Genomic DNA, 14,835 nt, shown 5'->3' with positions numbered 1-14,835 from the left:
AGGATATTACTATTTTACCATGGCTGAAGTTCTAGGCAATACAGTACTTTTAAAATACAGTATTTAAAATCCAAAGACTTGAAATTACATGCAGCATTTCGTCCGTTTCTCACGACAATCATAAGACAAGGATGACGACAATCTGCAAGTTTAGATACTCTAATTTGTCCAAGTAGACACACAGCAGGGTCAGGACTCACACACCAAGATTTAAAACCCACAGAGGAAGGAAGTCTATGAAAAGAATGAGGGGGCCGGAGATGGTGTCTCTGGGGGATATTTAGTACCAGCAGATCAGGCATTTCTTTCTGGTTTAAAGATGCCGGTGGCCCAGCCTGCACTGTTGCGCAATGCATGATGGGTCTGTTACTCTAGTGTGTAGGGCTAGCGAGCTAAGGATATGTCTATACACTAGAAAATAAAGGCGCGAGGGGCAGTGTGTGTTCACTTGGGAATGCCCAGCCATGATCGGATCCACATTCTCCACCTGCCTTCCCAGGGGCTGCACAGGGCACAGCTCAAGCTCTCCACGCTGGCCAGGGCCCCATGTTTCTTTACTCTTCTCCAAGATTCATTCAGTGTTGTTGAAGGTGGAGATTTTTTTTTTCAGCTCACACATGACTAACTTCATCAAAAAGCACCAAGACAGGCCAGTGAAGTGGCTCAGATAATAACGGTGATTGTCTCCAAGCCTGGCAACCTGAGTTTGATTCCCAGGACCTATGGCAGGGGAGAGAACCAGAGGCTGGAGGGATAGCTCAGCAGTTAAGAGAGCTTACTGCTCTTCTAGGGAAATGAGTTTGATTCCCAGCATCCATGTCAGGTGACTCACAACTGCCTATAATTCTAGTTCATGGGACTCCTAAGCCCTCTTCTGGCCTCTGGGGGCACTCACTCACACACACACACATGGTACACACACACACACACACACACACACACACACACACAGAGCATGCAAGAGATAGTAAATAAGTGTATATAAATATTTATGTATCCGTTCATTTATTCATTACAGTACTCTGTAATAAATTTGTATACAATGTTCTGCCTGCATGTGTCCCTGCAGGCCAGAAGAGGGCACCAGATCTCATTACAGATGGTTGTGAGCTACCATGTAGTTGCTGGGAATTGAACTCAGGACCTCTGGAAGAGCAGCCAGTGAGCTTAACCTTTGAGCTATCTCTCCAGCCCCCAGTATATAAATATTTAAAGAGAACTAAATGTCTAATGGGAAGAAAATGATAAAATAGCTATAACTGTAGTTTATGACTTCCACTGGTGTGAAAAAAATGTAGGAAGCATCTAATAAATAGTTCAGTATATTGTCATTTTAATCATGCTCCGTAATTAAATATTACGCCTTTGATTTGGACTGTCAGGTCAAAGCAGCTTATTCTTGCATTACTGGGATTTTTTTTTTTTCAATAATGAGATGACTGGGGCCACAGCAAAAACAGAGAAGTGGTCACTGCACTCCTCACCCTCCTCTACCGCAGGCTTTCTGCTTTCGGTTTCCTTTCACGGTGCTTTGCACAGAACCCAGGGCCTCATGCATGCTGGACAAGCGTTCTACTACTGAGCATCTACTAAACACATCTCATCGGTTGTGCCTGGTGGTGCACGCCTTCAATTCCAGCACTCAAGGGGCAGAGAGTCAAGCAGATCTCTGTGAGTAGGAGGCCAGACTGGTCTACATAATGAGCTCCAGGTAAGCCAGGGCTACATAGTGAAAACCTAAAACAGACAGACAAACAAACAAACACCAAATCTAACATTTATATAAATAGACTCTGAAGAGATAGCACAGTGTGCATGTAAAACACTAGGCTTCTTCAGTGACAAGGAGCGAAGTTCAATAACGCGAGAAATCCACGGAGTCTGCTTTAAGGGCAAGGGAATTTATTAGGGAAGGAAAATCCACTAGACAGAACAGAGGAACTGTCGCAGGATCCTGGAAGTGTGAAGCACAGTCCCACGCTGTTCTTCCACCTGAGATCATCCCAGCTTCCAAGTCCCATGAGGGAGAAAAGAGAGCACCACTTACATGCATCCCAGGTCTTAAGGGTCCCGAGCAGCCCCAGGGGCATGTACCATGTACTTCAAGTTACCTGCTACCCCACTAGGGGCGGTGCTTCAAGTCATAGCTCGAACAGCTACCCACTACAGTTCAAATCCCAGCTTACTGCTCTTCAGCTTATTTACCCTGCACACATCATGTAAACTCTCAGGTCTTCCGTTTCCATGACCTGAGAAATGAAGATATTAATACTTTCACAGTAACCATCATGAGGATGACTATAATGATAAAGATCAATGACCAACCTTTACACAGTACTTCCTCGTTCCACACACTTCACTGTGTACCACATCAGTGAGTCCTCAAAGTGACCTGCCCGTTTATTACTAGTTCCCATTGGGCAGATAAGGACACAGGTTCAAAGATGATAAATTCTAAGGTCACATAGTAAGTATAGGGTAAAAGGGCCAGCCAAGGAAACCCACCCTGGCCTGAAACCCACACCAGTGAAAGAAATACAGTTTGGCCCTGAAACCCGAGCCAAATCTGCCCCGACCAACTGAACACAAAACCAACCAATCCCTGAGCAAGAAAACCAACCAATTCCTGAGCAGGAAACCAACCAATCCCTGAACACAAAATCTAGCACCCTGACCTGAACCCAGTGCCAGTGAAAGAAACACTTTAGCCCTGAAACCAGAACCAAAGAAACACACTTTGGCCCTCAAACCAGAGCCAGTAAAAGAATTATGCCCTGGCCCTGAAACTAGAGCCAAATGGCTAAAAAGGGCCAGTGAAAAAAACCAGAGCCAATTCTGCCCCTAACCAACTAAACCAACCAGTCCCTGAGCACAAAATCTAGCCAATTTGAGCTTGTCCAAGTTCAAGGGAATCAAAATCTGACCAATACCCTTCTTGAAAACCTTCTCCCTGGAAAAACTCCGCCCCTAAGAAGCCCTACATAAGCCCCTCCGCCTGTTCAGGTATCAGCTGTCCTTCTCCACCCTAGCAGAGACAGCCACTCTCCTGGATTCCTCCTTCCCAAATAAATCTCTTTCTTAACAGAGTTTTGAGTAAAGATCTTCTTTCGTGGGTGAGGAGCAGAGTCTCTGCTGGGAAGCTTAAGAGGAGGCAGAGCAGAGCTCAGCTGTAAGCTCTCGGAGAGAGAAGCAGGATTGCCACATCCTGCGGGTAGACCATCCTCTACTGCCCCCAGCTTCAGGTATAGCCTGACTTCCTGACAAGACAGGATACCTTTCTCCTCACAGCTTCAGGTATAACCTGACTTCCTGACAAGTCAGGATACCTTTCTCCTCACAGCTTCAGGTATAGCCTGACTTCCCGACAAGTCAGGATGACTTTCTCCTCACAGCTGCGGGTATCCAGAATATCTCCCTTCATAGCTTCAGGTATAATCTGACTTCCTGACAAGTCAGGATACCATTCCCTCTGGAGCTGTAACACTTATAATAAGTCAGAGACAGAATGGGAATCCAAATCCATCTGCCACCAAAGCCTTACCCAGCATGCTGTGTGGATGTGCTGAGGACATGACTGATGTAGTAGCTTCTCAAGAAACATTAGTGCCTATTATAAATCACTCCCATAATTAACTACAAGTTCAAATCTGTGTCACTGATCACCAGAGAATGTACTGTCTTCAGGTAGATAAACACGTCAGTGCTTCCTATTTCAACAGGGTTAATTTAATTTTGACCATGTTTAAAAATAAGCATATACCCATAAAACCCAGAACTCAAAAGGCTGAGACAGGAGAGCTTTGAGACCTAGATCACCCTGGGCTATGTAGTCAGATCTTATATGGAAAAAAAGCAAAACAAGTCACATCTTGTGCCTTTCTGATGGCTCCCAAAGGAGGCACCGAATGAACACGGTTCACTCAGACTGCAGGAAGCAAGGTCATTACTTCAGCCATACAGTACTGTGCTGCATTAACCACAGCCGCAGTCCTAGGCAGTCACAAGTCCCCAGGCCTTCCTCCTCTGGTGCTAGCCAGCTTCTGCTTTCAGCTTCATCAGCTTCATTTTTTTATTTTTTACAGATTTATCTATTTTTATTTTATGCATATGGGTGTTTTGTCTATATGTATGTCCCTGCACCACATGTGTGCCTGGCGCCTACCAGAAGAGGATGTCAGATCCCCTGGAACTAGAGTTACAGTTGTGAGCTGACATGGAGGTGCTGGGAATTGAACCTGGGTCCTCTGGAAGAGCAGTCAGTGCTCTTAATCACTGAATTATCTTTTCAGCTACATCACCCTCCAATCAGCGTTTCCACCCTTTTTTAATTTTATCTTTTTCAAGACAGAGTCTTACTGTGTAGCCCTGGCTGGAACCTGCTATGTAGACAAGACTGACCTTGAACTTATAGAGATCCAACTGCTTCTGCCTCCTAAATGTTGGGACTAAAGGTATGCGCCACCATACCCAATTCAACCCACTTTCTAGTTTGCTGTTTACAATCCAGAGCACCAACATTACTAAAAGTTCCCACATAACTAAAGTAGCCAAACTCCAGATGGCAGACTGACACTCCCACAGAGGTGAAGGACACACGTTGGTCCTGGAGGTTTTCCACAGTTTTCATGTGCTCTGAGGCCCCTTTCTTATTTTCTGGCAGTCTTCCAGGCACCTGAAGTTACCAGATGTCAGATTTCTGCAGAAGGGTAGTGTCTAAGAAAGTTTTAGAAAACCAAGCATAATATTTGACAACTCTCTTAGCCATCTATGTTATTAAAACAAGTCCTCAGGGTTGGATCGAGATGGACATAATTTTCCGGTACATTTTCTCAGAGTTCTCACTGTCTGACTAAACGTACGGCTTGTTCTCTGAAGTGTTAAGAAGCAGCCTCCTCGGGCCCACTGATTTCTTGCACTTTAGTCCTGGGAGCTAAAAGAGTTAAACATTCCTCTTGGCCCCTTTTCACACTACCGGAACATGACTCACACGCAGAGGAGAATCTGGTTCAATAAAGTCTTTTACTAACTGACCTCCTACTCTGCTGGAGTGAGTGTGTAATCCCAAGAAACACACACCCTAGAAGGGCACAGAAGTCACAGCCTCGGTGATTCATGTGTGCAACCAGAAGGTGGGGCTTGACGTCCCCCACTTTACGTAGGTGATGGACTTTTCTGGAGTTGTCCATGCCGTGTACATACTCTGAGAAGCACCTATTGTTACCCACACAGGGGCCACTTTAGAAGCCCAAGGGTATGCTTCAAAACTTAATCATTAGTGGTTTCTATAAGCTGTTCTAACTCCAGATGGAAGTTTTCAGAAGAAACTACAAGGCAGATGGGCTGAGGGAAAGCTGGGGAAGTTATTGTGAACTACAGCATGGTGTCAGGGACATTGAAAAGACGCAGAACTCCACCCCTTCCTACCGGTGAATACCTGTTTCCTCCTCTGAAGAGGTGCACTGCATTGCAAATACAAATATCCTTGGAAAGATGATTCTCCAAACCCTTTGGCAGGTGAACTCTGTGAAGGAAGCTGTTCTGTCTCTTTGTCTACAGGTCTGCAGCAATACCAGCATGGAACAGCTTAAGTGACAGACAGAACCTGGTGGGAATATCTGAAACTACTCATATCTGAGCCCACAGTTGTGCTCCCTGAAAAGTAAACCAACCATCTCGGGCAGAAATAGTTTCAGTGTCCAGTTTGTCTAGGTTGGACTGGGGGAGCGGTGTGAGCCCTCCAGGTCAAGTGTGGGGAACCCAGGCTCCTTGGCTCGGAACAGTCCAAAGGACACTAAGAACAGGCACCATCTGAGTGCCCACCATGCCACATGTTCCACGCTGATCCAGGAGCCTGCGCCATCCGCTGCACCGTGGGCAGCAAGGCTCAAAGCCCAGCGCCACACCTTAGCAATTCACCCAAACTCGACTGCTAGCAAACAGCTAACCCAGAACCAGAGTTCAAGCCTGGGGGCTGCTAAGCTCATGGTTTGGTTTGGTTTGGTTTTTTACTAAAAACATTGCTTTTCTTAAACCACAGCAGTCTGCTCTTCAAAACCCAACAAACCATCACTTTCCTTCTGTTTCTTCAACATGCTGTTAGGAAAAGTATCAAGCATTGAGGTAGAAAGAATTCTACAATCACCACCATAGTTTTACCGTAACATCTGACCACAGCAGCTTTATCATATACTCTCTAGCTCCTTATCCATCTAGCCAAACAGAGTCAATCAAATTCAGTTCCCAGGCAGGCAACATAAAACTTTGGCTCCAGCGGGCAGAGCAGCCACTGGACAGCCTTTTGACACAATTCTAGAAGCAGTGCTCCTCCCCTCCCCCACCCTGGCGGGACGGGCAGCAGCATGCAGACTGCTCCTCTCTGTTGTAGATAGCAGTCTAACCCCTGACCCAGAGCAGCTTCCTGGGGGAGAAGAACGTCGAACTCTAATAACCTAAGCACTAGCCTCGGAAGGAAACAGCCTTATCCATCCAGGGGGAGGGTATGTCTTAAGTCTGCAGTGATCGTATGTGTATGTGTGTGACCGAGTGTCCATGTGTGTGTCTGTGTGTCCATGTGTGTGTTAATCCATGTGTGTGTGTCAGTTCGGGTGGGCGTGTGTGCATGTACCGGAAACAAGAGGTCAAAGTGAGGTGTCCTACTTTTTAGTGTTTTTTTTGCACATTATTTATTTGAGTGTGTATGTATGTGTGGTATGTGTGTGTGCATGTCACAGAGCACACTGAAGGTCAGAGGACAACTTGCAGGAATCACTTCTCTCCTTTCATCATGTTGGCTCTGGGGATCAAACGCAGGTCATCAGGCCTGGTGATGCACACCCTTACCCACTGAGCCATCTTGGGGACCCTCTCACCTTATCTTTTGAGACGAGGTTTCTCACTGAACCCGGAGCTCGCTGATTCAGCTGAACCAGCTGGCCAGCAAACCTGCTCCACCCTCTCCCCAAGTGCTGAGGTTACAGGTGCACACCACCACCCTGGTTTTCCATGTGGTTGTTGAGGATCTGAACCCAGCTTAGTTTAGCCCCTCCCACAGCTGTCCCTTTCCAAACATGCTCTAAGGATGCTAATCTTGGTGTTTCAAAATATAGTGCACTACAGTCATGAATTCAAGGAAGGCTATGAACCATAGTCCCCTCTTGAAGGGGCACAAATACTGGCACATTAACGACCACCACAGTCAGGCAAGAAGCTCTTTTACTTACATGTCTTTATACTTGCCTGGGGGCTGGAGAAATGGCTCAGCAGCTGAAACCACCTGCTGCTCTTACAATGGACCAAAGTTAGCATCCAGCACCCCCGTCAGGTGGTTTATAGACCCCAGTAATTCCAGATCCAGGGATCCAACATGCTCTTCTGGCCTCTACAGACACTTACAAGAGTGTATGCATGCATGTGTGCATGTATACATACATACACACATGTATGTATGCATGTGTGCATGTGTGCATGTATGCATGTGTGCATGTATACATATGCATGTGTGCATGTATACATACATACATATACAGACATACATACATACAAGTACATTTGGGCCAAGTGTGGTGGCACACACCTTTAAACCCAGCACTCAGTGAAGTAAAGGCAGGCAGATCTCTGTGAGTTTGAGGTCAGCCTGGTCTACATAACAAGTTCCGGGACAGCCAGGACTAACTACATAGAAGAGACCCTATCTCAGAGACAAAACAGGACCCTTGTCTGGCCACATTTAATTGTTTTAAACTTTGTCCCACCTTGCTCAGATGCTTAGTCCTATCCAAACCGAATAGTCCAACTGGGGCAGGGGTGTGGCTCAGCAAAGGAGTGTAGGGCCCTGGGTTGGATTCTCCTGCCTAGACTCATTTCCTGCCTTGTTTACATGCCATTTATTTTATTCATAGCAGGTTACACCTTGCCACATATTTAAATACACATTTCCCATTACTATTTCCTCCAAATGGTGCCCATCTCTCCTCCATAAGACCACCTCTATCTTCTATATTTCCATTCCCACAGACTTTTTGTATGTTACCTTGAAGACTGGGCATATAAAGCATTTTTAAGTCTTTATTTTATATGTGTGGATGTTTTTGCTTGCATGTATATCTATGTACCACATGTATTCCTGATGGCTGCAGAGCCCAGAAAAAAGTGAGTTTCCTAGAACTGGAGTTACAAATGGTTGTAAGTTGCCATGTGGGTGCTGGGAAGTGAACCTGGATCTGGAAGAGCAGCCAGTGCTCTTAACCACTGAGCCATGTCTCTAGCCCTGAACATGTGAAACTTAAAGCTATAAAAATAATGAAAATATTCAGAAATAAGATTTTACAACATGTCATGCAATCCAAGTGTCCGATGGATAAATGAAATGTGCTACACACATACAGTTATTCCACCTTCTTAAAAAGGGAAAAAATAGTAACACATATCACAGCATGGATGAAACTTGAAGACATTATACTAAGTGAAATAAGCCAGGCCCAGGGACAAACACTAAAGGATTCCACTTAGATGAAGTACTCAGAGAAGCCAGAGCCATAGACACAGAAAGAATAGCAGTGTCCAGGGCCGGGAGACGGAGGGAATGGCCAGAGAGCTAGTGCTAAGTGGGTAGAGCTGTTCACGTTGGGGAAATGAGCAAGTTCCGGAGGTGGATGATAGTGAATTAATGACGCAAAACTGTATACTTAACAAGTTCAAAATGGTAAAGTTTATGTTATATTCATTTACCACAATAAAAAAAATCAGTGTTTAACATCTTATAAAACATGGCAGAATGTGCCAGGCAGTGGTGGCACACGCCTTTAATCCCAGCACTCGGGAGGCAGAGGCAGGAGGATCACTGTGAGTTCGAGGCCAGCCTGGTCTCCAAGTTCCAGGAAAGGTACAAAAGCTACACAGAGAAACCCTGTCTCAAAAAACAAAAAACAAAACAAAACAACAACAACAACAAAAAGGCAGAATGTAAAAGAAAGCCTGGGAGACTCTTATTATTTTTAATAAACAACATATCCACAAGCCTGGACACACTGTTAAAAATCTGAAATCATGAGCTGTAAACTTTTACCCCAATAGATAACTGATATCAACCAGCTTAATGAGTAATTTCCAACATGGCCTCTGGGGTAAAGGTCTGAACTTGGTACACACAGTGGATACAGAACATCAGCCCTTCCAGGTCTGTCCTCCAGCCTGCTCTATGTCCCAAGGCAACCTCAAGCTCCAAATCCAGGTGCTTGCCTCTGGATTCCTGCTGGGTTAGCCACTTGGTTAGCAGGGATCTAAAGGCAGAGGCAGAAGCTGGGGTTCCCTCCCTGCTGGGCTGAGGTGGTGATGTTGCCCCATCAAAGGCTATAGCCAAGAGGCTTTCTCCAAACAGCACTCTTGCCCAGTCAAGTAACTATTCCACCCCCCTGCCCTGGAGCTAAAGTATTAGCCTTGGTGTAAAGTATAATCCTTTACTATTTTCCCTAAGCCCTGTCCATTCTAAGCTGAACTCTCCAAATTCTCAGTAAGCTGCTCTGGAACAATATTTTTGTATACTGTAAATATGTATTGCTCTTACTGGTTAATAAAGAGCTGATTGGCCAATGGCTAGGCAGGATTTTCAGGGCAGAGAGAATGCTGGGAGGAAGAAGGGTGGAGCCTTGGGAGTCTTGAGGAGATGAAGATGAATCGGGAGATGAACATGCTGTACTGAGATAAGGTAATGAGCCACGTGGTAGAACATAGATAAATGAGTTAATTTAAGATGTAAAAGCTAGTTAGTAACAAGCCTAAGCTATCGACCAAACATTTATAATTAATAATAAGTCTCTGTGTGGTTATTTGGGAGCATCTGGAGGGACAGAGGTGACCAGCAATCTCCACCTACAGTAAGCTCTCTGCCTCTGCTGGGCCCCAGGGTGATACAGGCCCAAAAGATTCCTAGAGCTCTATGCATTGGAAACCAAAAGAAAAAAAACAAAAAAGAAAAAACCAGAAACCGAGAGTATAGGAAAGCATGAGATAGTTTCACAATTCTATTGCAGTAAATCAAGTGAGAGACACGGAGGACATCAGTTTTGAAGGTTTAGAAACACATTAGGGAGCTGGAGAGATGGCTCAGCAGTTAATGTTTGGGTGGGAGCTTCACCTCAACCCCTGGCACCCTGGCATCCCTATACCCAAAGAGTCTAGAATGTTTGAGTGGAAGACCCACCTCAACTCCCCTCCCCCATCTCTTTCCCCAATCCTGCCTCTTCAAAGCCCACCAAACACCACTCTTCCCCCAAAGATGCTCAAGACCACTCCCATACGGTATATAAGCTGCATCCCAGAAAATAGACATGTGGTTTTCCGGTCTCTCGGCCCCATGTCAGCAGAGAGGCTTATTGATGCAAAAACTTATCAGTTAAGAGCATTTGCTGCTCTTGCAGAAGACCCAGGTTTGGTTCCTAGCACTCACCTGGTGGTTCACAGCTGCCTGTCACTCTAGTTCCAGGAGATCCAATGCCCTCTTCTGGCTTCCATAGGTGACACACATGCACGTGGTTCATATATATACAAGCCGACAAAACACTCAGACACACAAAATTGAAGAAAACTTTAAATAATATTGTGCCTGGGCCCTTCCTCACTCGCCCCTCAAAACTTAGCCAGTATATTCTCTCGGAAAGCATGAAGACACTGTCTACATCCAGAACAAACTCTCTGAAGCAGTCTCCCTAACTGAAAGGCAGCAGTCTGCTGTTCCTCCACCCTGTCTGGGGACGCTTTATGGAGATCTTGAGATTTCCCAAGTTTTATAACTGAATTCTCCAGAAAACAAGACCTCCAAGGAATCCATTTTAAAGATGCCAGTGCCCGCACTGAGAAGTGTTCAGCTTTACAAGCAACAGCATGCTTCTCTTTCTGACAACACATTGACAAATGCGGTTTCTCCTCCATGTGGAAGGATCGGAGGTGTCAGAACACGAAGTCTAAAGCAGCTTCAGGAAGGAAGGAAATGAGAGACTAGGAAAGCAGCATTTCCTTCACTGCTCTGTGTCCCCGCCAGTTGACTCTGGACCCGAGGTCAGCAGTTGCTGCCAGGCGATTCCTCAACGAAAGTACCAGAAAGTACCAACGGATGAACAGGAAGCATAAACGTTACAAACTGTGGGGAGCCCTTGGGCGGGCAGGGAGCATCACAGGGCTTTTCCTCAGCACCACCCCCTCCTCACCACCCCCATCCAGTAGACTCTGGCTCTGCAGCCTACAGAACGCTGGAACAAAGGAACCACACGCTGGCTTGGAGGGGATGGTTAAGGAAACTAAGGAAGAAAAATAAAGGAGTTTGCGGCAACAACCTGTCTTAACATTTCACCTGCAACAGTTGTTACATCTCCAACGTGTCCTGAGGAGGAAGGCGGCACTCTCAGCTCATGGGATGGGGTATGTGGCACAACTCCCCCAATCATGGAAGGTTCCTTTAGATGTGAAGTGAACACCATGCAGAAAGACCCCAAGGTCCTATAAACTGTCCCAGCAGCAGCTGGAACTAAGGCTTCCACCTCACACCCAGTGAGGGGACACTCCCTCTCTTCCTGGGTTTAATCTCTCTCTCTCTCTCTCTCTCTCTCTCTCTCTCTCTCTCTCTCTCTCTCTCTCTCTCTTCCGGTTTAATCTCTTAAAAAGGAAAGAAAGAAAGAAAGAAAGAAAGAAAGAAAGAAAGAAAGAAAGAAAGAAAGAAAGAAAGAAAGAAGGAAAGAAGGAAAGAAATTGCCCATGCACCTTTACACTGATTTTCTCTTTTGAACAAAACTGTGTTTACAGAGGCAGGCCCCATGATTAATGTTTTGAGACCTACAACATTTTAAGGCATTTATGAGAGAATTTTTTTTTCAAAAGACTTAACCTAGGAGTTCCTTAAATATGTTCTCAGACTGACATTTCTTAAATCATGCATGAATCTCATTTATGAGTGGAAATTTAAAAACCACTGACTCGTAACGAGATAAATGGGACATGTCTGAGCTGGGCAGCTTAACGACACATTAAAATCAACTGCCTCACCACAGTACAGATGGAGCACGCACAGAATCTATACGATGGCAGTTGCACAAGCCGAGATTAAAGTGAAACTATAATGTGAAACTTCAGGGTGTGGCCGCAGATAACAGCGCAGCAAACAAGTGAAAACAGGCATCCTGGAGACGTTTTTTCAGGAGCGGTTCAGAGAATTTCTTCCCACAGTGCTCCAAGCAAGGAGACACCTGCTACAGAGATCTGGGACACGGCATTGTGTTTCTTTTCTTATCTACTGGTTCAAGTAGGAGCTAGCCTTTCAGCCTCCGAAGATTTAAACAGACACAGGAATTCCTTTATCCTCCAGCCCATGTTAGCTTGCAAAGCATTCTTGATGCTTTGGGAGAAATCATCAAGAAAGGAATTAGGGAAACTGAAGATTCGGAGAGAAAGAACGGGGAGACAACTACTGTCCGGCTGGAGTTAAAAGTATCAGCAACTATGCCAGGGTAGGGAACTTGGGCCATTTTAAGGAGTACAACATCCAAGCACATGGAAAACAGGCTTGTAGCTTTTCACAAACGACAAAAATGACCAGGGGCCTCTTACAGAAGCTGGAGTCACCACACTAGGCAGAAGCCAGGAGTCTTCTGTAGCTCCTTTTCAATGTGAACAAGGGAATTCGCCAAGATGCAACATGCCCAGTGAGCGGTTTAGACAGTCAAACAAGGACTTGATGTCCTAACGGATACCAGGCCTTCCCCCTAAGCACAGGGGACCACACCTTCTCAGGCAGTGCATGGGAAAGTGAAGGAGTAGAGCTGTGGTATTTCAGTCTTGGCTCACATTTATTTATGACAATTTTGATTTAAGTTTTAGTTATTAGTAATAACTGAATAAAACACACCAGGAGTTAACAATATTCAATATGATTTGGTAAGGGGTGCCGCTCCCCATAAGAGTTAAGGAAGGAGAAACGGTTATAATTACTACAAGCTAAATTTTAGTAAGAAAAGGACTAATACACACCCTCTGATAGAGAACTGCAGAGTGCATGCAGGACGGCATCTAATGGACACATTGCATGTGGAGTTGGCCATGCACACAGTAACAAGGCCTGGAGGACGAGCAGCAAAGTGTACCCCTGACTGCAAAACAATAAAGAAGGGACAGGCATGGTGGCATGTGCCTCGTGAGTTCAAAGACAGCCTGGTCTACATAGTGAGTTCCAGACCAGCTAAGGCTACATAGTGAGACCCTGTCCCACCCCCACCAAAAAAAAAAAAAAAAAAAAAGGAAGACTAATCTAATCCTCCTGGGGATGAGGGGATTCAAAAGTGGGAGGGGTCAGGGTCACATCACATACATGGAAGTTTGAAAGTGAGCAACAATATGCAAGAAGTGATGAATCTGTGGGTAGCATAATTTTTTAAAATATTTTTTAAACCTTTATTTTTATTTCATGTGTTTGGGTGTCTAGCCTGCATGTAAGTCTGGGCATCACATGCATGCAGTGCCTGCAGAGGCCAGAAGAGGGTGTTAGAGCCCTTGGGACTGGAGTTACAAACATGGTGGTGCTGGGAATCGAACCCAGATCATCTAGGAGAGAAGAGCAGACAGTGCTCTTTACTGCTGAGCCATCTTTCCAGCTACTACATGATTTTAATAGCAGTTGGGATAAGATCGAGCTGGAAAGAAACAGGGAAAGATTTATATCACAGACGGCCATGATGTAGAACAAAAATTGTGCTTTAATTATGGTACAGATACTAATGGTAACATCTGGCAGTTGACCTAAGCTGGAAAGCTAATTGACTTACAAATAGCAAAACCATATAATCACTGGCCAACTAATTAACTATGTCCTAGAGCAGTGCTTCTCAACCTTCCTAATGCTGTGACCCTTTAATACAGATTCCTCGTGTTATGGAGACCCCAACTATAAAACTATTTTCATTGCTACTTCATAACTGTAAGTTTGCTATTGCTAGGAATCGTAACGTAAATATCTGTATTTTTGGATGGTCTTAGGTGACTCCTGTGGAAGGGTCATGACCCCCAGGTTGAGAACCACTGACCTATCAACTCCACAGTCCCGTGTTGGGCCAGCGAGCACTAAGATTCTTATTCAGACATGGGGGTCAGAATTCATTGTTTTGTTCTGTCTGGTTCTACACACCATTTTGTTTTGCTTGTACAACAATAAGTAAGGGAGCTGGAGAAATGGCTCCGAGGTTAACGCACCAGCTGCTCTTGCAGAGGACCAGGGTTCGGCTCCCAGCACCCACATGGCAGCTCCTAACAGTCCTTAACTCAGTTCCAAGGGGTCCACCACCCTCTTCTGACCTCCAAAGGTACAGGCACGCATGCAATACACATACATGCACGAAGGCAAAGCTCTCATACACATAAAATAAAAACAATAAATAAATCTTTCAATAAAACTTTAAAAGATAAAAATGAATAAATAGTTGAAACTTAGCACATGTTTTTCTGTGTCCTTTGAGATGAGCACACGCCCCTCCTTCATTCTGGTACAGTGGTAATTACATTTTCAAACGTTAAACATTTTTAATCCTCGGGTTGGATGCTAGCCCTTTTTAAACTGAAGGTTTTGAGTTGCACCTATTCAGTTAGAGATTTCTATGCTGTGCTCCCAAGGAGTGATGATGCATAACCCATCTCTCCCCCTTTTCGCCCACAACACTGGGATCAGCCCTTGTATATGTGAGACCAGCCCTCCCACCAAGCTATACACGCAGTCTGCGGCCTCTTCTCTTGCAAAAGACCGTGTCAGACTTAGCATGTGGAGCCTGCCTAGCCTCAGAAAATGAACTGGGAACTGTAGCT

General features: G+C 45.2%; 1 protein-coding gene across 1 annotated transcript in view; it reads right to left on the bottom strand.

Moving 5' to 3' along the window:
- Dnmbp (dynamin binding protein) overlaps nt 1–14,835 on the bottom strand; it is a 105,194-nt gene that overhangs the window by 73,947 nt on the left and 16,412 nt on the right. The gene's annotated exons all lie outside the window — the stretch shown is intronic.

The sequence above is a fragment of the Peromyscus eremicus genome, chromosome 1 (genome assembly GCF_949786415.1).
Source record: "Peromyscus eremicus chromosome 1, PerEre_H2_v1, whole genome shotgun sequence".
NCBI classification, from domain to species: domain Eukaryota; kingdom Metazoa; phylum Chordata; class Mammalia; order Rodentia; family Cricetidae; genus Peromyscus; species Peromyscus eremicus.
This window is presented reverse-complemented; position numbering and strand designations above follow the sequence as displayed.